The 26,528-nt window shown below is 42.0% G+C and overlaps 1 long non-coding RNA gene across 1 annotated transcript in view; it reads right to left on the minus strand.

The window, feature by feature from the left end:
- The window catches only part of LOC110339320, a 47,257-nt gene extending 25,373 nt beyond the window's left edge, over positions 1–21,884 (minus strand). The window contains exons 1-2 of the long non-coding RNA XR_002381438.2: positions 21,760–21,884; positions 3,345–3,512 (exon numbers count right to left, since the gene is read on the minus strand). This is a non-coding gene — a long non-coding RNA (uncharacterized LOC110339320). The remainder of the gene's footprint in view (positions 1–3,344; positions 3,513–21,759) is intronic.
- Positions 21,885–26,528: the final 4,644 nt, after the last annotated feature.

Raw genomic sequence — 26,528 nt, forward strand, 5'->3', positions numbered from 1 at the left:
CCCAAAAGCTTGTGTTTTTTGTCTTTAAAAGCTGATTGTAACTGAACCTCGGGGCCAATTGGTCTAAAAGCTGACCGAGAGGCCCATCTGCAGATACCTAATTAAAGCCTCTTGCGTGTTGCATCATTGGCGCATGGACTCTTGATTCTTGGGGTGACGAATTCAGCTTGGGGACCCCTCCTCAATTCGGGGTACCCCAACAGGATGCTGCTTCCTGACTTGATTTCTAGTTTTCTGCTCAACTAGCTATAGATATAGACACGGATTATAGAAATACGAGTTCAGAATCACCTTCCAAGGAACAGCACCTGAAGGCAGGGTTTAAACGAGTTCACCAGACACAAGATAAATGATTAATAGGTGTTTGTTAGGGAAGGACTTAAACAGATAAGAGCAAATATCTGCCAGGTCTTCCTGCTCTAGGAGATGCGGTCTCTGCTCTTCTGATGCTGTTTGCAACCCAAGAGAGTGTGAGCCAGCCCGTCCTTATTATGGGCCACGTCTGCACCTAAAACCACACCCAAAAGGTGTGGCCACCATTATAAGTTCACTGACAAGGCAAGATGCCACTACAAAAACCACCTGCAGTGGGCTGCACCCTCCCACATCAATCATTTATCCTGCCACAAGTCAATCTGACCTAGGTCATCCCTCAACTGAGACTTCTTCAAATGACTCTGGGCTGTGTCAAGCTGATAGCAGTAATTAACTAGGACAGGCTGTGATGATGGACAGCTGCACATACCCCTAAACACACATATACTCATAATTTATAATAATAATTGTAAAACCTTTAAAAAATTACTTCAGTTCTCTTTATAAGTCTTAATGGTCTGCTTAATATTCTATACCTCCAAAATCCTTTGGCTGTTATGGACTCTGGTTGTAAAGTATATACAGTTCATTCATTCATTTAAACACGTAGTTTCGAGAGCTTAAACTGTGAAAACAATCAAGTCCCAGGAGTGAAGTAGAGAATTAATGGTGAGCAAAGCAGAAGGTTCTTGTCATTAAGAAAGTTATAGTGGAGGCAGGAAATGAGACAAGCAAGTGTAATCCAGTATTAAAATACTGTGACAGAAGAATTACCAGATACCAGGCTCAAGTTAGAGATGGCATCTAAATGTATGCATGAAAGAGAAGTCAGACTTCACCAGATGACAAGAGGTGGAGAGACAATGTCTTAGGTGGAAACTTTGAAGATGAACGTCCAGAGACAGTTGGGCCACAGTGTAAAAGAACAGGTGTGATGAGAGATGAGGGGAAGAAAAAGATTGAGTCAGAGGATCAGAGATACCCAGAGGTGAAGTCACAAGGGAACGGAGTAACCTCAGGGAAGTCACGAAGAATGACAATAGATATGATGAGTTGATGATGACATAATGGATGATGGACAAGTGAGTGGGCAGAGAAAGAATAAAGGTGTAGGGAGAAATATGAGTGAAGGAAGGATTATTAGGGTGATTGTGTGGATGTATGACATATATATACATATAGATTTATGAATACTATCTAGGTGTGTGTGTGTGTGAGAGAGAGAGAGAGAGAGAGAGAGAGAGAGAGAGAGAGTAATTATTTTCTTCTCAACATTGGTCCCAGTATACCCAGCTCCTAATATCCCTTATAAGCATAAGTAAGCATTACTTATGGTTTCTATAGTATCCTTCTAAAGTTTCTTAAATCATGCATAAGAACATATGTATAGTTCTACCTTTTTCACACAAAATAAAACTTTCTGACTTATTTCATATGTTGTTTTCTTTTATTATTGTTACATGTATTTATTTATTTGTGGAGGGTGGGGTGTGCATGTACCACAATATGCACATGAGAGGACAACTTGAGGTAGTTAGTTCTCTCCTTTCACTATATGGATCCAGAGACAAACACCCTTACCCACTGAGCCATCTCACCAGACCGTATACTCTGTTCATAGCAGCATACAGAGAACTTGACCATCATTAAGGTCCTCTAATGTTCTATTATGTGACTGTAGAACTCTACAAGATCTAAGTACTCTCCTCCTGGGATGTATTTTGCTACTGCAAATAGCACTACAGTGTACTATTTTGCCTATGTGAAAATAAGGCCACCTCTTCTTGGTACCTTCACCCATCTGTGCTGATGGGTATTCAGTCAGACTAAGGGGATTAGTAGGAGACTTCTGAGTGTGCTATTTGTACCTCCCTCTGTCTGAAACCCTGCCTGCAGGGTATGTCTGCCCTGACCTCCCAAATTCTAAGCACCATTTCTCAGCACAGTAAAACTGCTGGACTCCAGCTGAATTTGCCTTCCTGGTAGGAGCAGCGGCTGTGTCTCTAGGCAGAGAACTGGGGCAGTGAGAAGGAACTACTCCCATAGTTCCCCTGGCTCCAGTGCTACCTGAAGGTCAACATCCTACAAATGATCATTTCATGTGTTGGCTTATATTTACAGTGGTTTAAGGTATACTTAAAAGGTCAGGACTCTTCTGGCCAGAAGTGGAACTCCATTTTTTTCTTCTTTATTTTTTATTATCTTGGGTGTGCAGGTGTTTTGTATGTCTGAGCACCATGTGCATGACCAATGGCCAGAAAAGGATGTTGCATTCCCCTAGAACTAGAGCTGCAATCAATTGTGACCTTCCATGTAGGTTCTGAAAATCAAAGCCCAGTCCTCTGGAAGAACAGCCAGTGTTCTTAACTGCTGTGCCATCTCTCTGGCCCTAGATATTTAAGTCATGATAAAGGCTTCTGAACTGCTTTGTATATAGGTTCTACTGATTTCCACCCCAACTCCTGTAAGTGCCCACATTGTCACCTGTCAGTCACTGTTATCTTCTTTTTTAATGTTGTCAGCTTAATAGTTTGAAAACCACATAATAGTTTGTGTGTTTGTGTGTGTGTGTGTGTGTGTGTGTGCGTGCGTGCACATACATGCACTCAAACACACAAGCATTGGCACATGCCTGTATGCACGAGTATATCCTTTTGCCTCAACCTCCCAAGTGTAAGGATTACAGATACCAACCTATAATTTTTTTAAAATTTTAAGAGCTGTAATGAAGAAGCAGCACCTAACCCAAGGTTCTCAACAGAAAAGTGCATTCTAAACATGCCTTTTAAATGGGTTTATTTCTACAGTAGCTATTGACATATTTTTGTTGTTCAGACTCATCACCCACCAGCCCACTCCTATATTCTGATCTTGATAAATGGTAAGCGATATTGGCTATCCTGATGAAAACAGTCTCAGGAAGGTGCATGGGTCGAGTCCAGAGCACAACTAGGTTGACTGGGTGATCTATGTCAGCTATCTTCATATTTTCATTTAAACAGAAATCTACTCACCATGGCAGTACTTACATTTTAATTTTTCCTACCATAAGAAAGAAGGATAGGGGATGTGTATCACAGGGTTAGCGACACGCCCTAGAAGAATTGCTACACTTTTTCTTATTCTTTGTCTCAGCAGCTGGCTCCCCCTTGAACGCAGCTTCCACCCTTGGTCTGCAGCTCCTTTTGCTCCATCTTCTGTGTGAAAGAGATCAAGGAGACACTGAGGCAAAGGGAAGGAAAATTCATCCACCACCCTCTAGAGACCCTGAGACCCTGAGGGTAGATGCAGGAGAACACACTTGTCTGCTGTGTGGATTTTCTTTTCTGGACTGGCCTTACTGTCCTGTTTATCCGAATGATGCAAACACTTCCTGGGCTGGAGAGATGGTTCAGCACTTAAGAACACTTGCTGCTCTTCTGGAGAACCAGAGTTTGGTTCCTAGCACCCATATCAGGCAGCTGACAGAGAGAGAGAGAGAGAGAGAGAGAGAGAGAGAGAGAGAGAGAGAGAGAGAGAGAGACAGAGAGACAGAGAGACAGAGAGACAGAGAGAGAGAGAGAGAGAGAAACAGACACACATAGATACACACAAAGAGACACACACATACAAAACATACACAGAAAAACACACACATAGACACACAGAGAGGGAAAGAGAAACAGACATACATAGGTGCATAACATTTCAACATTTTAGAAAACATTTTATTTTATGTGTGTTTGTGCACTGTGTACATACATACAGGAGCCTACAGATGTCAGAAGCAGGGTTAGATACCCCAAAACAAAAGTTGCAGAAAACTGAGCCACCATATCAGAACCTGGGAACAGAACCTGGGTCCTCTGTAAGAGGATCAAGTGCCCATAACTTGAACCATCTCTCTTCAGCCCCTAAAATTTTAATCAACTTTTGAAAGCGATTATTCTCTGCCTTAATCTGCTCACCTGCCATTCTAGGCTGATGTCTGATTTCAAAAGCTCTTAATAAACTACTGCCTGGATTTCACAACTCAGGTTATTAAGAAATGAGAATTTTTTCATTGCAAAGTGAGGATCATTGCTTCTCACATCCCCTATATAAAACAGTGTTTTATGTGCAAAGAATACATGTATAATCCTTTAGACATTAAATGATTGTTAGATCTCTTATCATACCAATGCAAATGCTAGATAAATAGCTCTTATACTCTACAGTTCATGGATTAAGTAGAGAAAAGTCTGGATCAGCTCAGCCAGCTTTCCAGATATTGAGATTACAGGTGAGCCCCATCAAATCTGGATTCAAAGCAAAAACCACTTCTTAAAAACATCTATTTGGTTTTGTGCGTATATATACCACACCACACATGTGGAGGCCAGTGGACAACTTGCAGGAATGGATTCTCTCTTGTCATGTGGATTCCATGAGTCAAGCTCTAGCCCTTAGGTCTGACAGCAAGTTCCCTTTGCAATGATCCATCTTGCTGGCACCTCCAAATACAATATTTCTGTAAATATTACTGATGCTCAGTTGATTACATCTGAAGACTTGGAAATGTGAAGATGGAAAGCCTGACTGCATATAAACCCCACTGCTGCTTCTGTTGAACTATGTGGGTATTGATCTGTCCTTCCCAGAGTACACCCTGCACAGTGGGCAGGTTCATGTCTTTGGAATCGGTTGTAGTCACCCATTTTGATATAACAGAAAAAGTGAAAACTTTGATTTTTTTAAATACTAAACAAGTTATACTATCAGTCCTCTATGGGAAATAATATGCAACACACACACACACACATACACACACACACAAATCCTGTGCTTTTCTTTTTAATTTAGCCAATGAAGAAATAAGAGAGGAGAGGGGATGGTGAGAATTATTTGAGAGGATGCATTATTTTATGTGGAGCAAAGGAGTGAGAAATTGTATTCACCTTGAAGATTGCATCTATCTACATTGCTTTAGGGTTTGTCTTCATTTTACTGCTTTATCTGGTTTGTCAAATCTAAGAAAGGATCTCTTTGTCTACACAGAACAATAAAGATGGAGATTTCCTCAGTGACTTGGTTTTAAAATGCTATTGTCTAGACTTGCACAGCTGAAGGGACATCTTGAGAAACCCAACCCCCAGTTGTTGGTTGGGTAAGAAAAGCTATTGATAGTCTTTGCTTTAGCCAGACCTCTTTCATCTCCTCCGACACTAACTCCACATTCATTGAGCAACTACTTTGAACTAAGGAGGGACGGTATATGTAGTAGGTTACTACTCAGACTAAGTTGTCAAAAGAAATCAAGGATAACTTACCTAAACATAATAAATCAATATACAGCAAACCAACAGCCAGCATCAAACTCAATGGAGAGAAATTCAAGGCATTTCCTCTAAAATCAGAAACAAGACAAGGTTGTCCACTCTCTGTATATCTTTTCAATATTGTACTTGAAGTTCTTGCTAGAGCAGTAAGACAACAAAAGGAGACCAAAGGGATACAAATTGGAAAGGAAGAAGTAAAACTTTCACTATTTGCAGATGCTGTGAAAGTCTACATAAGTGACCCAAAGAATTCTACCAGGGAACTCCTACAGCTGATAAGCACAAAGTGGCAGGATACAAGATTAACTTAAAAAAGTAGCCCTACAATATATAGACAATAAATGTGCTGAGAAAGAAATCAGAGAAACATCACCATTTACAATAGCCACAAACAACATAAAATACCTTGGGGTAACTCTAACAAAACAGGTGAAAGACCTGTATGACAAGAACTTTGAGTCATTAAGAAAAGAAATTAAAGAAGATGCCAGAAAATGGAAAGCTCTCCCATGATCTTAGATAAGTAGGATCAACGTAGTAAAAATCGTAATCTTACAGACATTGAAAGGACAATTCTCATATGGAAAAACAAAAGACCCAGGATAGCCAAACAACCCTGTACAATTAAAGGAACTTCTGGGGCATCACCATCCCTGACTTCAAGCTCTACTATAGAGCTATAGTAATGAAAACAGCTTGGTTTTGGCACAAAAATAGACAGGTAAACCAATGGAATCGAATTGAAGACCCTGATATTAACCCACATACCTATGAACACCTGATCTTTGACAAAGAAGCTAAAACTATACAATGGAAAAAAGAAAGCATCTTCAACAAGTGGTGCTAGCATAACTGGATGCTGGCATGTAGAAGACTGCAGACAGATCCATATCTACCACCATGCACAAAACTTAAGTCCAAATGGATCAAAGACCTCAACATAACTCCAGCCAAACTGAACCTCTTAGAAGAGAAGGTAGGTGGTACCCTTGAACAAATTGGTACAGGAGACTGCTTCCTGGACATAACTCCAGTAGCAAAGACACTGAGGTCGACTATTAATAAATGGGACCTCCTGAAACTGAGAAACTTCTGTAAGGGAAAAGATACAGTCAACAAGACAAAAACGGCAGCCCACAGAATGGGAAAAGATATTCACCAACCTCACATCTGACAGAGGGCTGATTTCCAAAATATACATAGAACTCAAGAAGCTAGTCTCCAAAACACCAAAGGATCCAATTAAAAAATGAGGTACACAACTAAATAGAGAATTCTCAATAGAGGAGTCAAAAAGGCTGATAGACGCTTGAGAAAGTGCTCAACATCCTTAGCCATTAGGGAAATGCAAATCAAAACAACTCTGAGATATCATCTTGCTCTTGTTATAATGACCAAAATCAAAAACACAAAAGACAGTTTATACTGGAGAGGATGTGGAGAAAGGGGAACACTTCTCCACTGCTGGTGGGAGTGCCAACTCGTACAGCCACTTTGGAAATAAGTATAGAGATTCCTCAGGTAAATGGGAATCAGTCTACCACAAGACCCAGCAATTCCACCCTTAGACATATACCCAAAAGATGCACATTCATACAATACGGACATCTATGCCACCACAGTCGTAACATTATTATTTCTAGTAGTTGTTTTCATTGATTCAAGTTACTTAACAGTGAACAATGGAGAGTTTGTCATCCTAGTGAAAGTAATGGAGGGGTGCCTTTAGCAGAGACTGTGTGATGCTGGGCCCTGCTGTTAAGCGCTTCACAAATGTTAAGTGTTGAATTGTGACAGCAGCTTGTATGGACAGGTTTCTCACCATCTTTACAGATGAGGAAAATGGGGCTTAGGAAGGTAAGTAATTGAGTCAGGAGGTGAAACCAAGTACTCTGGCTTCAGAATTCAGGCATGACGTCACTTAGCCAGGATGGTAGACAATGCCCTTCAGTGCACAGAGCTCCTTTCTCCCATCACAGTTTTCTCTTGCAAGAATGCAACAGTAAACATATTTGCAATAGTATGCTTTTACAAGTGATGACACAATAGTTAACCTTACACACAAATAATTTCATAGGCACGTATAAAAATTAGCACAAGCTCCCAGAGGAAGAAGTTTGTGTAAAAGGGTGGGTGCATTTCAATTTTTCATAATCAAGTAGAAATGTATTAGCAAACTAGGAATAGATAGGAAACACCTAAAGAATCTGAAGAATATCTAAGAAAAAATTACAATTAGCCCACATCTGTCATCCCAACACCCAGGAGTCTGAAGCAGGAGAATTTGCTTCAGAGTTTGAAGTCAAACTGAGCTACATAAGAAGTTCAAAGACAAGCTGGGCATTGGTGGCACACACCTTTAATCCCAGTACTCAGGAGGCAGAGGTGAATCTCTGTGAGTTTGAGGCCAGCCTGGTCCATAGAGCAAGTGCCAGGATAGACTCCAAAATTACACAGAGAAACCCTGTCTTGAAAAAAAAAATTCAAAGACAGCCTGACCTACTAATGTCATATTTAATGGGGACACAATGAGAAAAAAAAAAGCATGTTTTCAGCACACTGTTCAATATTTCAATGGAGATACTAACCAATGCAAAAATGTAAAAAAAAAAAAGGTGTAAGATCAAGTTACTTAACAGTATCCCTATTTAGGAGTAATAGTATGGTTACACAAACAACTATTAAAATTAACACATGAATCTGTCAAGGTCTGGAAATAGAAAGAGATGGCTCAGTGATCAAGTGACTTCTGGGAAGTCAATAACAGCATGAAATTTAAACCTGCCTTCACATGTGGCGTTGACTAATGTCTGACCACAGTGATGTGATAACCTTTTCACAAATGCTGAATCTAGAAGATATCAATGTGGAAAAGATGAATACTGACTGCTCAACACTTGGATCAAAATTGGTCCATGCCCTAAATCCTAAAGCTATAAAAACTTGAAGAAAATGTAGGAGAGAAATCTTTACCAAGGAAAATTTTCTTAGATGTATAAAATTCAGCATAAAAAGAAAAAAATCCATCAAAATTAAAAGCTTTTCTTTTGGGCCCTCCAATGAGACAGATCAGCAGGTTAAGGTACATGTCATGCAAGCCTGAAGCCTTCTATTCAATCGACAGAACCCATATAAGTGTGCAAACAAAGAAGCTACTCCACAAGGTTGTCTTCTTGCCTTCACACGTGTGCATGGACGTGTGTGTCCATGTGTATACGTGTCCATGCACTCACAGGACAATAAGCACAAATTTCAAAAGAAGAGCGCCTTTCTCTGGGAAAGACATCATCTAGGCTTGCAGGCAGGGGTAAACAGCTGTAACTCAGAAGGCTATGACCCGGAGGACCAAGAACTCTAGCCAGCTTCAGTTACATACTGAGTTCCAGGCCAGCCTGGATGACACAGTGAAATCTTGTCTAGCAGAAGAAGGGGGAGGAGGGGGGAGGGGAAGAGGAAGGAGAGGGGGAAGGGGAGGGGAAGGGAGAAAAGGGGGAAGGGGAGGGGAAGGGAAAAAGGGGGAAGGGGAGGAGGAAGGGAGAAAAGAGGAAGGGGAGTGGGAGCAGAAGGGGGAAGAGGAAGAAGGAGGAGCAGAGGGAAGGGGAGGGGGATGGGGAACAAGGGGGGACAAGGAACAAGGGAAGGGGGGACAAGGAAAAGGGAATAAGGGGAAGGGAGAGGCAAGGGAAGAGGAAGAAGACAAAGACAAAGGAGAAGAAGAAAAAGAAGGAGGTGTGATACAGACCTCAAATGGGGAGAAACTACTCTAACATATAAGTAAGTGTCTGTATACCAGCCAACAATAATGCACAAAAGATTTGAACTAAAGCTTCACTGAGAGGGTGTGTGTGTATGTATGTATGCATGCATGTATGTATATGAGGTAATATTTTGTGATCTAACAAATAAAGCTTGCCTGAAGATCAGAGTGCAGAGTTAAGTCACTAGCTAGCCACAGAGGCCAGACAATGATGACACACACCTGTAATTCCGGCACCCGAGAGGCAGAGGCAGACGGAGCTCTGTGAGTTCAAGTCTACCCTTGCTGGTCCAATCTCAAAGAGAAACAGAACTCACACCTCTGGTGGTACATTATTTATGATTTAATAAGGTTTGCCTGAAGTATCAGAAAGCCAAGCTAGCCACATAAGCTGTAGAAGCTAGGCACCTTAATCTCCAGAACTCAGGAGACAGGCAGATGGATCTCTCTGAGTTCAAGGCCACCCTGGCCTACACAAGATTGAAGAGCAACAGAGCTCATGCCTTTAATCCCAGTACTAGGGAGGTGCAGATAGAAGGATATGGCTGGGCAGGGAAAGGAATATAAAGAGGAGGAGACAGAAATTCAGAGCTTTGCCTCTGAGGATTTGTTGTGGAGACAGGATTGTCATTTCAGCTGGGTAGAGGTAAGAGCTCCTGGTTTGGCTGCTTTACTTCTCTGAGCTTCAGCTTGAAACTTGAACCCCAATATCAGTCTCTTATTTTTCACGTTACACATCCCTGTGATCCCAGCACTTGGAGTGACACACCTTTTTTTTTTTTTTTTTTTGCTTTTACGAGACAGGGGTTCTCTGTATTGTTTTGGAGGTTGTCGGTCCAGCCTGTCCTTGAACTCACAGAGATCCGCCTGACTCTGCTTCCAGAGTGCTGGGATTAAAGGCATGGGCCACCACCGCCCGGCCAAGTGACACACCTTTAATCCCAGCACTAGGGAGGTGGAGACAGGAGCTCAGGGCATTCAGTCCAAGGATTTTTTTTTTTTTTGGTTTTATGAGACAGGGTTTCTCCTTATTGTTTTGGAGGCTGTCGGTCCAGCCCGGCCTCGAACTCACAGAGATCCGCCTGCCTCTGCCTCCCGAGTGCTGGGATTAAAGGCGTGCACCACCACCACCCGGCTTCAGTCCAAGGATTTAGTAGAGGTAAGAGGTAGAGCCTGCTACTCTGCTTCTCTGATATTTCAGCATTTACCCCTATATCTGACTCGGGTTTTTATTATTAAGACCAATTAGAACTCACACTACATGTATAAACACACACACACACACACACACACACACACACACACACATATATTCCCAAAACACATGAGAAGACACTCATTGCCACTGTCACCAGGGAAATGAAAATCAGTCACTGCATGCATGCATGTCACAACAACTAATATTTAAAAGCTATCCTAGCAGGTTGGCAAGGGTTTCAAAACACCAGGATTCTCATAACACCTCTGGCAAAAATTTCAAGCATGACTCCCATCTTGAAAAACAATTAGACAGTTTCTTGAAAAGCTAAGCAAGGTCTACCATGTGAAGTCACTTGCTTCCCCAGGGAAATCAACATGTATAGCCACATAAAGACGTGGATATGAATATACCTGTTGCAGCTTTCTCTGTAACACTTTATTTTATTCCTCTGCTGTTTCTAAGAGCTGTGCAGTTTAAGCTCTTACATTTAAGTCTGTGGTCTATTTGCGTTTAGTTTCAGTGTGATACGTGAAGTGCTTGTACAAATCCATTCTCTTTGTTTGTTTGTTTGTTTTTAGAGATAGGGTTTCTCTGCGTAGCCTGGAACTCACTGGGTAAATCAGGCTAACCTCAAATTCAGAGATCTGCCTTTTTCTGTCTCCTGAGTGCTCCACCACTACCTGGATCCCAAATCCATTCTTTTGAATGTTGACATGCAATTGCTTCCAAACAACTGGATTGTTTTTCCCCTCTCTTTTAATGAATATGGAACTCCAAAATATTACTGGCCATAGATGAGATTAATGTCTGCACTCTTCCATCTGTCTCATGAATCTATCTTCATGTCTCGATCACTGGAGGTTTGTAGTATCTTTTGAAATTGAGAAGTGAGTCCCTCAACTTCCTTCTCTCCCAAGACCACCTTGGCTGTTCTAGAATCCTTGCATTTCCATGCAAACTTTAGGAACACCTTGTCAATTTCTACAAAATGTAAATGCTCTTTTAAGATGCTAAAACATTAAATGAAAAAGTGCTTGAGTTTAGTGTAAAAATATACAATGTATAAAATTAAAGCTTTGGCATGCATATAAATAGCTTTCAGACTACATTAAAGTTAATAAAATCAAAACCGACTTGGGGGCTGGGGAGATGGTTCAGCTTTAAGCACATTTGTTCTTCACCAGGACTTAGGTTTGTGCCCTGGCGCTCACATGGTGGCTCACCACTACTGTCTCGACAGTTCCAGGGAATCCAGCCCTCTTCTGTCCCCAAAGGCACCTGGCACTCATGTGGTACACATACGTGCATGTAGGCAAGACACTTATACACCAAAAAAATAAAATTTTTAAAAAGTTGAAGGCTTTGTTTTCTAATAATATGCTACCAATTTAGATCTATCTTCTGGAAACAAATAGGAAGGAGAACATTTCACACCTATCGCCAAACTTTCTATGGTTATATTATGTTTAACTATTAGATTTTTTTATAAATCATAATCTCTGTCAATATTGTTTTAGTTCTGTATTTAAATACATGTAAATTAACCAGTCTTCTTACCACAGTGTCTTCATACTTGACACCTCTATTTTCATTCATTTCTTAGGTCACTGAGTTTCTTAGACAAGTAGCATTTTCTAGAGTGCTTGTTAGTGTTATGTCACATGCATTCTCTGCCTTTGTTAAAGCTGCATTTAGCTTATTTACTTAAAGAACGGCTCCCCTGGTGTTAGGAGATACTGGTCAGACACATGTCATCATTTTTATGGACTAGATTCATCAGCTGTATTGTGTCCAAGAATAACACATGAGTGCTGTATGTGTTGAGTATTTTCATGCCTAGAAGCACCTGCTTGCTGTGTTTACAGCAGAAGTTGGGGTGACTGGGGTTAACACCCCAAGACTGTGTTTTTATTCAGAGCTTGCAGGCATGGCTCCATGGTGATCTGGCATTAATGTTACCCCAGAGAAGTCTGAGCAACAGAAATGTGAGGTCAACATTTTCCCTTGTTTTTGTGTTGAGAGAACCTAAAAACGTCTTTCTTTCTATAAGAAACTTTAGCAAACAAACCCAACGATGATATCTACTGTCTACGACACTATCCCCCCCCCAGGGACTTAAACAAAGGCCTTATGCATTCAAGGGAAAAAGGGGAATGTTCTATCAGTACACTTCATCCCTAGCCCCAGGTAGCTTTTTAGCTATAGTCATCTCTCTCTCTCTCTCTCTCTCTCTCTCTCTCTCTCTCTCTCTCTCTCTCTCTCTCTCTCTCTCTCTCTTCCTTATCTATTATATGACCCCTTTCAATTGGCAGCCAATAGTCTGTGTTCCCTAGTATGCTGTTAAATTGTTTTAACTTTTAAAATAGGTGTCATAAAAGGACACACAAATAGAAAGGAATAGCATATCGTGATTTCATGTCCACAGCTGAGCAGCATGATCAGCTGGTTTCTGAGCAGTTGCTGTTTCATATTCAAGTCAACAACAGCAACTTAGCCTTGTGACAGTCTCTTTATGTAATGCATACTTGTAACCTATAATTACAATCGTTTCAGCTGCCTTTTTCTGTTCTTCTTCATTTCCTACAATGTCTTAAGCCTTTCTCTTTGTCTATAATTCTACACTCAGGCCCGTTTTGCTAACTCCTTAAGAACTATGCTTTATTAGTTCTATAGTGGTCTTGTGTTGGAATCCAGTTCCTTAGCATTGAACCCATCCACGGTTATTCCTTGCAGCTAGATGCTGATCTCTTGTTTTGGTGATTTTGTAACTTTATAATGACAAATAATTTGGGAAAATGTTTAATCTTTTTAACTGGAGTTATATTTTTTCCTTGGTGTTTGTGGGGTGTCCACCAGAGAAGACTACTCAAAAATGGGTTAAGACAGTAGAAAGTCTTATTAGACAAAATAGGTTAAGACAATAGAAAGCCTTATTAGACAAAATGGGTTAAGGCAGTAGAAAGTGTTATTAGACAGCCAGCAGCTACCCTGGGTGTTTGGGATCCCAGGGTCGCCCTGAACCTTCCTGGTTTGAGCTTTAAAGCACAAAACAACATCCTGGGTTGACACAACTCAACAGTTAACTAGAAGCAGAACAATAGAAAGCAAAAGGCAAGGTTAGTACACTTAGAGACTTTTCCAGAGCTAGGGACTGTGTTGAGTTTTGTGGCTTGAATGGCACTCCTGTCATGTGTCATTTGTGCTAAGGTCTGGGGGGACTTACTAGGGTCTGGGGGCCTGTTTACATTAGGAGTGTGTTCACTGTCCATCTTCAGTCCACCGTGTGACTTGATATTGTATATGTATCTCATTGCCAGGCCATTTCTTTTCTTACTGCATAAAGGGAGCTATCTAACTTCTAGAGCTGTGGTTCTTGCCTTAGGGTATATTTGCCCTCAGAAACATTTGGTAAATCTGAAGACATTTTTGGTTGTAACAGATATTACAATAACTCAGAGCTAGCATTTTGTTGCTTTGATATTGCTTTACCATTGACTTTGGATGGCTACAAATTCAGGCCAACTAGGAGGCACTGTTTGGAACTGTACCCATAACTAACTGCAATGAGGCTCCAAGCAAGGAACCAGGACAGCATGAGTAGTTTCCTAGCAAAAACTTGCAAACCCCACAAGCCAGGAAGAAATGAGAGAAAGTAACTCTGAAGCAGACCAGTCAAGATGGGATTTTTGCCCCAAATCAAGGCAAGACCTAGACACAGTATTAGGTAATTTGACTTCTGATTAGAGAGTTAGTCAGTTCTTTTCATGAACGATCCCTCTAATCAGGTCTGTTTACGTGAGCATCCCAGTCTATTGCCGCCTAGCGTTCTTAGCTAGTTACACAGCATTGACACCGGTTGAGAGGATGACAAGGAAGGTGTGAAGTTTTCCTCGCACAACCATCTATCCTGCTCCCAATTCGGTTTCTGTTCAGGTGTGGATGCTTCCTGTACTTCCTGTTTGCTTTTTTGTCTCTTGAGCAGAAGACAACATACTTACTGCTCAAATATCAGGGGGCAGGGGGCTGGAGAGATGGCTCAGTGGTTAAGAGCACCAACTGCTCCTCCAGAGGCCCTGAGTTCAATTCCCAGCACCCACATGGTGGCTCACAGCCATCTGTAATGATATCTGGTGACCTCTTCTGTCCGGCAGGCAGACATACAGGCAGAACACTGCATACATCATAATAAATAAATCTTAAAAAAAAAAACATACGGGGAACCTTACACCTCTGTGCAGTGAGCCCTCTGCTCACAATACACCTCACACTCCTGTCCTGATAATGATACTGTGTTCTTTGCTTATAATCTCAGTTATTCCATCTTCACAGGACCCCAGACAGGTGGCTGAGGAGAGAGGGCCTTACACAGATAAGCTCAGTCAAAAGCCAAACAAGCTGGGGCAAGAAGGAGCCACTGGGACACCGTGCTCCCTAGAGAGCTAGAAGCCAGCTTCGGGCAGGTTGGAGACTTGTGGACTTGTGACCCAGTGAGTCAGAGGCAGAAAATGTATCAGCAACATTCGCCTACCGAAGCTGTGCCCTACCGCTGGAGTTCCCAAAAATCTCTGAGAATTTCGAGAAATTCTATGACCTATTCAATGCGCTTACTTGTAGAGTTTAAGTAAACTAGCTAAATTGGAAGGTTTGTTAAGTGTTTGTTGATGTTTAGTAAATAACTAACTCACTGGGGGGTAGGCTAAGATTTGGCTGAATCCCAATGCCAATTTCACAATATCCAACCTCCATTTCTGAAAGTCAGGAACTGACAAGGTACTGAGGGGTTCAAATGGCTATCAGTAAGTTGATCAGCCAGCAAACTGGTTGGATGATTCGATTGCTCTATGTAGCTCTTGCTGTCCTGGAACTGACTGGAACAGGCTGGCCCCTAACTCACAGACAACTAACTGCCTGGCTCCATTTCTCTAATGCTGGGATTAGATGTGTGCACCACCATGCCCGATCTAAATGATCTAAAGTCCTCTCTCTCTCTCTCTCTCTCTCTCTCTCTCTCTCTCTCTCTCTCTCTCTCTCTCTCTCTCTCTCTCTCTCTCTCTCTCTCTCTCTCTCTGTCTCCTCCGTCTTTCTGTCTCTGATAATGCTGAGGAATTGAAGCCAGGCCTTCTGAACACAAGGCAAGTACTCTACCTCTGAACTATATAGCCTAAGTCATTCCAGATATTTGATTTTTGTTGTTTTGTTTTTTGATTTTTGTTGTTTTGGTTTTTGATTTTTGTTGTTTTGTTTTGTTTTTTTGAGACAGGATCTGCCCATGTAACTTTGACTGGCTTGGAGGAACTCTTTATGTAGACCAGGCTGGTCTCAGACTCACAGAGATCCTCTTGCCTCTGTCTTCCTAGTGCTGGAATTAAAGTAGTTGACTTCCGATGAAAATGCTTCAAGGATATGACCTAAATCCCATTTCTGTACTTGAAATGGGACCCGAAGGCTGTCACTCATGCTGAGCCTGACACTCCTAACTGGTTCCGGCCCCTAGCCTACTTCTCTGGCCTGTGATCTCATCTACAGCTGTGCAGAAGCAATGTGTACTTCAGAGATACTCATCAACTTGCCTACCACGCTTTAAGCCCTGTGTAATCCAGAGCTGCTAACTTGGTCTCCCTGAGTGCTGTTGCTCTCTTTCTCAGTACACACCATTGTTCTAGTTCTATCATCATCTGTCTCTTTGAGACACTAGGTCAAGGTTCCTCCCCTCTGACTGAATAAGCTGGTCTTCCTACATCGTAGCCAGGATTTCCAGTGTCATCCTGTTCTATTAGGACCTCTGAGCTGCTTTTGCTCATAACATGCCTGGCACCAAATGTAGTGTCTTCCAACACACTTCATCTGCCCACTCTGATGCCGGCCAGGTCTCCTACAGTTCAGGCCAGTTCTGTCACTACATGGAGTTAGCTTCAGATCCCATGAATAAATGGTTTCTCAGCTCTACCTGACTACCCCACCTCAGATGCTCATCACAAGCTCCATGTCTTCAATGGGGCTGCTGACTGATGGTCTACAAATCTATTAGTTCCCTTAATACATTTTCCAGGTCAGATAACTAGTCTCTGGAAGCACTCATGAAATTCAGGAACATGATTTATTTAGTAGTAGTGGTTTATTACAAAGGATGCAAGGAAGCCAAATGGAGGAGATGAGAGGGATAAGGCATGTGGGGAAAGGGGCAGAGCTTCCATACCCTCCAGGCTGGCCACCCCTCAGACCAGCAATGTCTTCTCTAACCCAGACTCTCTTCAGCTTCATCAGCTAGTGGGATTTACGGAGCTTTCATTCAGCAGGCGTAATGGGTTAAATCTTGACCACTAGTAATGAACTCACTTGCTAGCCTGTCTCTGATGTGTAGAGTTGGGAGTTGGGGCTGTACCCCAACTGTCTAAAGTTGCCTACCTAGATCATGGTCTTTCTGGAGACTAACTCTTGCCCTGAAGTTCTCTCTACTTGTGCTGGGGTAGGGGGTCCACCCCCTCTTTGGGGCCTGTTGATTCAACTTTTTCTTAGCTCTCATCATCATATTGACTTTTGGGCTTGTACCATTCCAGGCATTCTGTTTGTTAAACAGAAATAGGAGAGTTCCACATGGTGGACTAGACTGGTTACTCCTTTCTTGCCCACTGTTTCCTTGATTGTGAATTATGAAGCTTAAATATTCTATTTCTTAGCATCTAGGGAATGATAGAATTATGACCCAGGACACAGAAGCCTAAGTTTCTAAGAATTTAGAGAAAGGGGTTTTCCCCCCTCTGATAAATGAGGTAACACAATGGGTGTGCCTCTTTGCCATGTTCTGACACTGAAACCTCAGATGTAGCAGTTAGAGCATCAGCAGCCATGTTGGAATCAATAGGGAAGGCCAAAGAAATAAATGTATTATCCTTGACACTGGGTCTTATGAACGGATGCCAGTAACATATTACACTTCTAGATTTCATGAGTGACACAAGAGTTGGGTTCTCTATAATTTGCACATGAAATGAATGAGCTCAAAACAATTCTTACATGAGAACTAGCTTTCTCTAGACTCAAGACAAATGCATTTAGCAATAACTTAAATTATAAATCTCACTTGTTTTATGTGGCCTGAGATTTTCTTTAATTGCTTTGCACACACCTCTACAAGTTGAACTGCTTGGTCATGGAAACAGTAAATTTTCATGTCCCTTGAGCAGGGGCTGGGTAAACTGAAAAGTGCTTTTTAAGCATAATAACCTTTTGGTGCATCATTGTGGCCTCAAATCAGGTAGAACTGGAGAATCTGTACCCTTGAAACAACAAACCAAACAGAAATTCTGCTGTGATTCACTGTGGACAGAAGTGAGTCAGCATGATTAAGCGAGCTTGTAACCTGACTCCAGGGAACACAGTGCTTTGCATCTATAAAGCAGGGGAAAGCCATTTAGAAAGAATAAGATTGAGTCCACATCCGACAACACACATAAGAACAGACTCCCAAGGGAACAGAGAAATTCAAATAAATAATGAAATCAAACAATTACTAAAATAAAATGCAGATGAAAAAATATCATTGAGTCTGAGTAAGGAAAGGATAACTGTAGCAAGTCTTTCTCTGTCCTGCCAGCCAGCTCCAAAATAATGACATGGAGACTTCTTATTAATTTTGAAAAGCTTGGCCTATAGCCTAGGCTTGTTCCTTACTTGTTCTTATAACTTAAATCAACCCATATTTTTATTAATCTATGTTCTACCACAAGGCTTTTACCTCTATCCCACTCTGTGTGTTTGACTCTCCCCGTCTGGCTGGCTTCTCTGCTTCTCTTCTTCCCAGAGTCTTCTTTGTGGTTGGGGGTCTCACTCAATACCTCCTGCCTAGCTATTGGTCATTTAGCTCTTTATTAATCCAATCAGAATGTGCCTTGGAAAGACACATCTTCACAGTGAACAAACAGATAACCATAATCCAAAAGCCAGATAGAAGAGAAAACATGCTCTTAAAAAAATCATGACTTGGAAGATGACTTCACTGGTAAAGTGCTTTCTGCCCAAGGGTGAGAACCTTAGTTTGGATCCCTGGCACCCACATGAAAGCCAGGCTTAGCAGCATGCATCTGAAATCCCAGTGCTAGGAAGACAAAGAGAGAGAACCCATGGCAAGCCAGTCTAGCAGAATCTGCAAGCACTGTGTTCAGTGATGAAAGTCCTTGTCTAAAAAAATTATGGAGAGTTGCTGAGGATCACACCTGACCTCAGCCTCTGATCTTCACATGTTTACACACACACACATCCAAGTGGGCTGACACACACATATGAACATGTACACACGCACACACACCTACCTTAGATACACTTTCTCTTTCCTTCTTTCTTTCTTTCTTCCTTTCTTCCTTCCTTTCTTTCTTTCTTTCTTTCTTTCTTTCTTTCTTTCTTTCTTTCTCTTTTCTTTCTTTCACATAGCCAGAACCACCATGAATGAACTCAAATGGCGAGCTTGAATTTCTACCATCTATGTGGACCTGGAATTCTACCCCTAAAACCACAAAGCCATTCCCTCTACCCATATCAAAATATCAAAAATAATACAAGTAAAAGATGTGAAGAATGTATTTTCAAAATATATCACAAATAATATATCAAATGTAATACTTTACAGAGAAGAGTGAAATTGATCCCTGTTATATTGCTGTGTTGTGTTAGCAGCATATGTTAGCATTTCCTGTCTATCTTCCATTTGTTTAAGGAATTAATAGTCAGATCTCAAAAGCAGGAAGGCTGGAATGCTTAGCCATCTACAGATAGATTGTTTCCAAGACTAAGGGGATTTGCAGAACTAGTGTGAATAAGAACCTCTGTTAAATCTGTACAAATAAAATATGTGTACTCTATTTAAAGAAATAGGGATTTTGAGGGTATTTTTAACTCTGACATTTTCCATCCCAAAAGGTTTTTTTGTTTTGTTTTTAAGCTTGTGGTCTGCTGGCATTCCCTTTCTTCTTCTGCACTTATTTTAGATCGTAACTCCCACAAACAATATGTTTCCTCAGTTGGCAAAGATGAGCTGCTAGACATTGGAGTGCAGGAACTCCAGCTGTGTGTAGGGCTTGTGAATTCCTGCCTAACCTACGCTCAGGTTCCTCCCTTGTCCTCCCTTTGAAGAACTCCTTGACAGAAGCAGTTTGGTTCACTACACTAGACACTTGCCTGCCAAACCATGTTTGTAAAAAGAATGAGAGTTCAGCTATTTTAAGAACCAACAACAAATATACCCAAGGATTGCTTTCCATATGTCACCCAGTTATAGGAACCAAGTGTGTCCAGAGGCCAACGGCAACCGGAATGAGAAAAGAAACTTTTACAATGTGGTTCGTGAAAGAGATCTTATTCTCAGGCTCCAGGAAGGAATTGTAAACGTCTTAGCCTGAACAGGACCAATTTCTATTTGTTTACTTGTTTGTTTGTTTATGTTTGGCAGTGCTGGGGATCCAATTTAGGGCTTTCCACATTGTAATCTCCTGTTCTGCCACTGAACTATATGCCTAGGGCCAATTTTTAAACAGTTTAAGATTTGTAACCATGTAACCCAATGGGAATGAAAAGACTAACTGAGTGACCCAAGCTATTATCCTGTAGTCACAACAGCACCTTTGCCACATGTCCTGATCATGGCTTAGCTGCAGCTGCATGAGTTGCAAGCTGAAGAATTCCCTCCACCAAGTGCTCGCCACCATGCTTTTTAGCCTTTCCCAAAGCTTCAGTGTCTGAGTCCTGTCACATACATAGCTGGGAAGTCTAACGACCCAGAAGACTTTTCCCAACCAAAGAGGCTAGAGTTGGCTAAAAGTCCCTCTCCTGTCCATCCATTGTAAGTGTATTCCACAGTGTTCCTCAGAGGGTCCTGGTGGGACTGAGTGCCAATTTCCCACAATGGTAATTGGCCAAGTAAGCCATTCTGTAATGTCTTTTCCTTTTCAGCTGTTTTATATTCTTGATATTCTTATTTTAACTTTCTGGTTTCCTTCAGATGAACACTTATATCCTCAATGGCCTGTCCCCTCTCCTCATATTAAATATTAATCAAGACAATTTCCCCACAGACATTCCCCCAAGCCAACCTGATGGTGGCAATTCCTCAATTGATGTCCCAGTTGACAGCTGAAGCCAATTATGAGGCCACTTATGACCCAACTCGACAGTCTTAACTCACTGAAGAAGATTAGAATCAACTAAAGAGGTTGACAGCCGGGTGTTGGTGCCGCATGCCTTTAGTCCCAGCACTCTGGAGGCAGACGCAGGCGAATTTCTGTGAGTTCGAGACCAGTCTGGTCTACAAGAGCTAGTTCCAGGACAGGCTCCAAAGCCACAGAGAAACCCTGTCTCTAAAAAACAAAAAATACGCAAACAAACAAAAAACAACACAACAACAACAAAAGAGGTTGACGTTTTAGAGCCAGCAGGCTTCACTACAAAGAAAAATAAAACTGAGAAAGGTGAACTCGATCTGTAGAAGGGAGTAGAAATGATAAGGAGTTGTGTTTAAAAAAGAGGATATAAGCAAGTACTTGTGCATATGTAAGGTCTGCCAGAGTCAAGATGTATTTCTATAACATAATACTCAGTGTTGGGTAAAATACAAAGAAGAAGTTTGATTGGCTCATAATTCTGGCAGCTGGAAAGTCCAAATATCATAATACAACTCAGGTGGGGTGAAGTAGAAAAACCCAGCCACATGCAGTAATTTATAGGGCAGCCTCATGTACCAAAAGCCTACACTTTAAAAAAAAGATTTTTAGAAATTTATTTTACATGTATGGATATTTGCCTACGTGTATGTTTGTGTACCACAAACGCCAAAGAGGGCATTGGATCACCTGGGACTAGAATTAGGAGATGGTCGAGAACAGCCAGTGCTCTTAGCCACTGAGCCATCACTCCAGTCCTCCGAAAGCCCAAGAACTCAGCCCTATGTTGAACTTAATGGGGGTGAGGCAAATTCCATCTCAAAACAGAGACAAAGGTCTGGGAAATGGCTTAGACAGTGAAGGCCAAGCCTGGTGACCTGTGTTCAATTCTCAGAACCCACATGGTAGAAGGAGAGAACCAACCCCCGCAAATGTCCTCTGATCGAAACACATGTACGGTGCATATACACCCCCCTCTCCCCAACACACAGTGAATAAATAAGTGTAATCTTTAAAAAGAGGTAAAACCAAGTTGCCTACCACCTCAATCCAGATGTCGTCACCAGAGCAACTGCAGAAACGTTTTTTTACTGGTCCAAGCTTTGAAATTACAGCAGACTTCACTAGAGGACATTTGAGGGATGGTGCCCACTTGAAGATTGTGTTAAAATAGGGCACCACCCAAGCAGATGGTTTTGTGACTTGCTCTTGTGTTAAAGAGGTAGATGAAGTCATGTGTATTTGACCACACAAGATTGATGGATATTTGAGCCAGCTAGAGCTATTTCTAGAGAGAATTCTGTTAAGCACAGGGCCCATCTGTACTGGCTTGTTTTATGACAACTTGACACAAGCCAGAGTTATGAGAGGGGAAGGAGTATCAATTGAGAAAACGACTCCATGAGATCCAACTGGAAGGTATGTTTTTAAATTAGTGATCAATGTGGGAGGGTCCAGCCACTGTGGGTGGTGCCATCCCTGGGCTGGTGGTCCTGGGTTCTACAAGAAAGCAGGATAAGCAAGGCATAGGGAGCAAGCCAGTAAGCAGCGCCCTTCCATGACCTCTGCATCAGCACGTGCCTTCGGGCTCCTGCCTTGATTGAGTTCTGTCTTGACTTCCTTTGGAGATGAAAAGCAATGTGGAAGTGTAAGGTGAATAAACCCATTGAACCCCAACTTGTTTTTCTGTTATGGTGTGTTACTGCAGCAATAGAAACCCTAACTAAGACACCACTTGACAGGGAAGAAAACCTTTGGTTTTGGCATTGAAAAATATACAGAAGAACATTATTTGAGAAACTGCTTTGGAATATATTGTAAAGTTGAAACCACACAAGTTATGAAAGACAGGAAAAAAAGAATAGAAAAAGGGAAGAATTTCATTTCAAAGTTCTAGTGATCAAGAATCAATTGATAAAAATGCTTAGAGATGTCACACTATTCATGTGCACAGCTGTAAGGTGAGGAAAGCCCTTCTAAACAACAGATACGGTTTGCTGGATCACAAGTAGGTCATGGCAGTGGATTTGGCAACTCCATGGGTGGTGGAGTTAATTTTGGCTGGGTTGGGCACTTCGGTCAAAGAGTAGACACTGCTGGCGAAGATGTGGGCAGCAGAGGTGGCTGTGGGGGTGGGTGATGATGATACACGCCTTTTTGGAGGTGACAAAGGAAACTGTGGCGGTGGCCCTTGTTCCAGGAGTAGAGGAGGCTGTCTATGGTTGCAGTGGGCCAGGATGAGGAAACTGAGGTGTGGGAGAAGAGGAGGCTGTGGTAGGTACAATAAAGGAGGAAATTTTGGCGGTAGTGGTAACCATACTGCATTGGAAATGCTAGTGGACAATAGGAATTAGATGATGGACTCAGGAAGAGCCAGTGGAAGACACTGAGGCCGTCCCTTTGGTAATGGCTATACTTGGGGGTGCACGTCGTGGATATTGTAGCAAAGGGTTTCTAAATTATCGGAAAAGGGCTACAGTGTGAGGCAGGAGAGAGCGGTTGTCAGAAGAATGGCAGGTCACTCTGAGGCAGTCCTCCCAAATGCAGAAGTCAGCCACAGAGGAAGCCATGAGTCACAGAAAAGTTACTGTCACTTAAAACAGGAAACTCTCCTTGCTCAGGACTGTCCCATCCATAGTCTGCAAAAAGTTCAGTTATGGGCTGTAGAGATGGTGGCTCACAACCATCTCTAATGAGATCTGATGCTCTCTTCTGGCGTGCAGGCATGCGCGCAGACAGAACACTGTATACATAATAAATAAATAAGTCTTTAAAAGAATGTTTTAAAAAGTTCGGTTGCTCTCTAATGTAACTGTGGTGTAAATTAGATATTCATTCCTGAGGCCTTTTATGTGTTGAAGCTTTTTTCATTATATCAGGTATAGCAGCCTATAAATTATGGTAATGCCACCACAACTTTTTTTTTTAAGTAGGAATTTTTCACTTTAAAAGAAAAAACATCGAACTCAGTCCTATGAAAATTGATGGCTCCTGTCCAGAGGCACTGATCTTATGACCATCGGATCACCTCCCACTTTACCCTGGTAAATGCTTGCTTTGACCAGAAGGTCTGAACACATTCGTTTTTCCACAGCAAGGGTAAAGTTAGCCTTAGGAGTGCTCTGAAGCCACTGGTTAGTTTTTGAAGAGCAGCTCATAACATCCTCCCCTTGAAGTAGCAAAAATGACTAAGTCTGGAAAGTGCAAAGCGGTGGTGATGGGAGGCAGGGAAAATCTCTAGGGCTGGGAAGACTCTGCAGTGCCTAAGAGGACCCAGAGGCACGGGCTCAGGGAGCAGCAGAGCTTGGACAGACCCAGAGGCACGGGCTCAGGGAGCAGCAGAGCTTGGACAGACCCAGAGGCACGGGCTCAGGGAGCAGCAGAGCTTGGACAGACCAGGTGTGAAGAACTAGCATCTTTCCCTGGGAGGAAATCCCACAGACGTGAGGGTGCTCATTCTGTGGACAGCTCACAGGAAGGAATCACACTAGCACTTAGAACCTGGAATTGGAAAAAAGAAGGAATCTGTATAGTACAGAAATTAAAACCTGCAAGTTGCTTGAAAACTTGCCATCACTCATTCATCTGATAGCACAAGTACCAGAGAGAAAATAACGGATAGGGGCAGTGATGCCTTTTATTCCATGCTTTTTGTTTGATTTTTGAGACAACTCACAGAGATCCTCCTGAGTGCTGGGATTGAAGGCATGTGCCACCACTGCCCAGCTCAATTCTTAACTGTGAGCTCCTTTTTATGGGTTTCTTGGATGACGTCCTTAGGTTGGGCCATGTGTAACATTATACATTTTTAGTATATTTAGCCTAAAGTCAATTCTAGGTGTTAGGGAGATTTCAGATTAATACTTTGATATTAGATTTATGACTCTTCCCCTCCCCTTTTTTTTACGTGTTTCAAATCCTGACTGTAAAATTGTGTCACGTTTCTGACTTTGGGGATCAGTGTCTCTATTGGGTGTTTACTGTGTATTTGCCTACTATGAGGGTGCTATGGGAGATGCAGAAATGGACTGTCCTTGGGCTTTGATCTGGACACATCACAGTCAAAGATAAGTATTATCCATCCCCTCCCCACAACTTCCTTGCTGTTAAGTGTAGTTCCGATCACTGAGATATAAACTGAAAAGGGAGCTGCCTCATGGAGGGCTCCCCAGTGCCCTGCTTGCTTTGATTCTGCTTGCAAGAAGACCGAAACACACTGAGGAAGGCCGGAGCTCTAGTTGCTACCTAGGAGTTCGAGGTGACCACTGATGGTGACAGGTACTGTTTGTGACCCGTGATGATGTGCCCAGAGCTGGTCTCTCTCTTTTCCCATCACAGTCAGCTTTACTGTCCAAAGCTGAGCTGCCCTCAAGGCCCCTTCTGGCTCTGCCTGCACACAGTATCCATCCAGGCTGGGTAACTTCAGAAGATGGGCCTCGAAGGAGCACCTAGAGTTGCCCAGCTAAGATTATATAATCTTTTACCCAAAAAGCAATCCATGCTCACCTTGCTTATGCAATTTTTATTTGGATTTCTCTGTTTCTGTGTAGCTGAATTCCTTACAATTTGCAATTGATATAAATAAATAGGGCCTTGCACTGTACCTACCTGTAACAGTATTTCTGTACTAAAACATTTTCCACCCAGGTATTGCCCCTAAGTGATTGCTCTTCAACTTCTCTCTCCATGCAGTTGCTCAGGAAAACCCAACACAGGTTCGCTTGTACAATTATGAATCTGTGTTCTTTCACTTTTGCTTGGCAAGACTGTATCTAGCGCTTTACAAGCACTTTCTGAACTCTGAGGGGTGGGGGTGGCTATTTCTTCCTTGTCTGATTGTTCTATCCAGAGCTTTTATGAGACAGGGAACCTGGCTGAGGAGTTCGAGAGAGGCTGGGCTAGAAAGGATGAACGTTAGTGAAAGAAAGGGAGTTGGCTCTGCACAACAGCCCACTAGAGCCTCACTCTATTCATCCAATGGGACCAGGATAAAGTTGCCACCAAGGGAGAAGTGATACTCATATTTGGGTCAAAATTAATTTTCCCTTGTTGCCGGGCGTTGGTGGCACATGCCTTTAATCCCTCTCGGGAGGCAGAGGCAGGTAAATCTCTGTGAGTTCCAGACCAATCTGGTCTACAAGAGCTAGTTCCAAGACAGCCTCCAAAGCCACAGAGAAACCCTGTCTCCAAAAACAAACAAAAAACAAAACAAAAACAACAATTTTCTCTTGTTTTGTCTTTGATTTTTATTTCATTAATTCCTTCGTGAATTATTCACCTTGACTAAAATTCATTAAGACTTCCCCTTCCCCCCACCCTACCTTAGACTGCTGAGGATCTTTAGTTTGAGACCAGCCTGAGTTATTAGTAAACTCCCCTTTCAAAAACAACACAGGACAAGTCGGGAGGCAGAGGTAGGTGGATCTCTGTGAGTTCCAGGCCAGCTTGGTCTGTAGAGCAAGCGCTAGGATAGGCTCCAAAGCTACACAGAGAAACCCTAACTTGAAAAACTGAAAAAAAGAAAAAAACAAACAAAAAAACAGAATAAAAGAAGCTCACACATGCCATTTGTAAGTTGTATAAGCAACGTCTATGGGAAAATTAATCTTGCAGGCTACATGCACCCCCAAAATAGCTATGACTGCAACACGGTATAAAACTGAAAACTTAATGTTACAAATTTTTTTTGTTTTTTATGATTTTTATTGCACAATTCTTTATAGATGACAACTTCGTGTCACAATGTCAAAACGTTGAACTTACTTACCTTCAAAGAAAAAAACCAAGATAGTTAGTATTTGCTCCCCAAT

This window comes from Mesocricetus auratus, unplaced genomic scaffold, assembly GCF_017639785.1.
Source record: "Mesocricetus auratus isolate SY011 unplaced genomic scaffold, BCM_Maur_2.0 Super-Scaffold_100020, whole genome shotgun sequence".
Taxonomy (NCBI): Eukaryota; Metazoa; Chordata; class Mammalia; order Rodentia; family Cricetidae; genus Mesocricetus; species Mesocricetus auratus.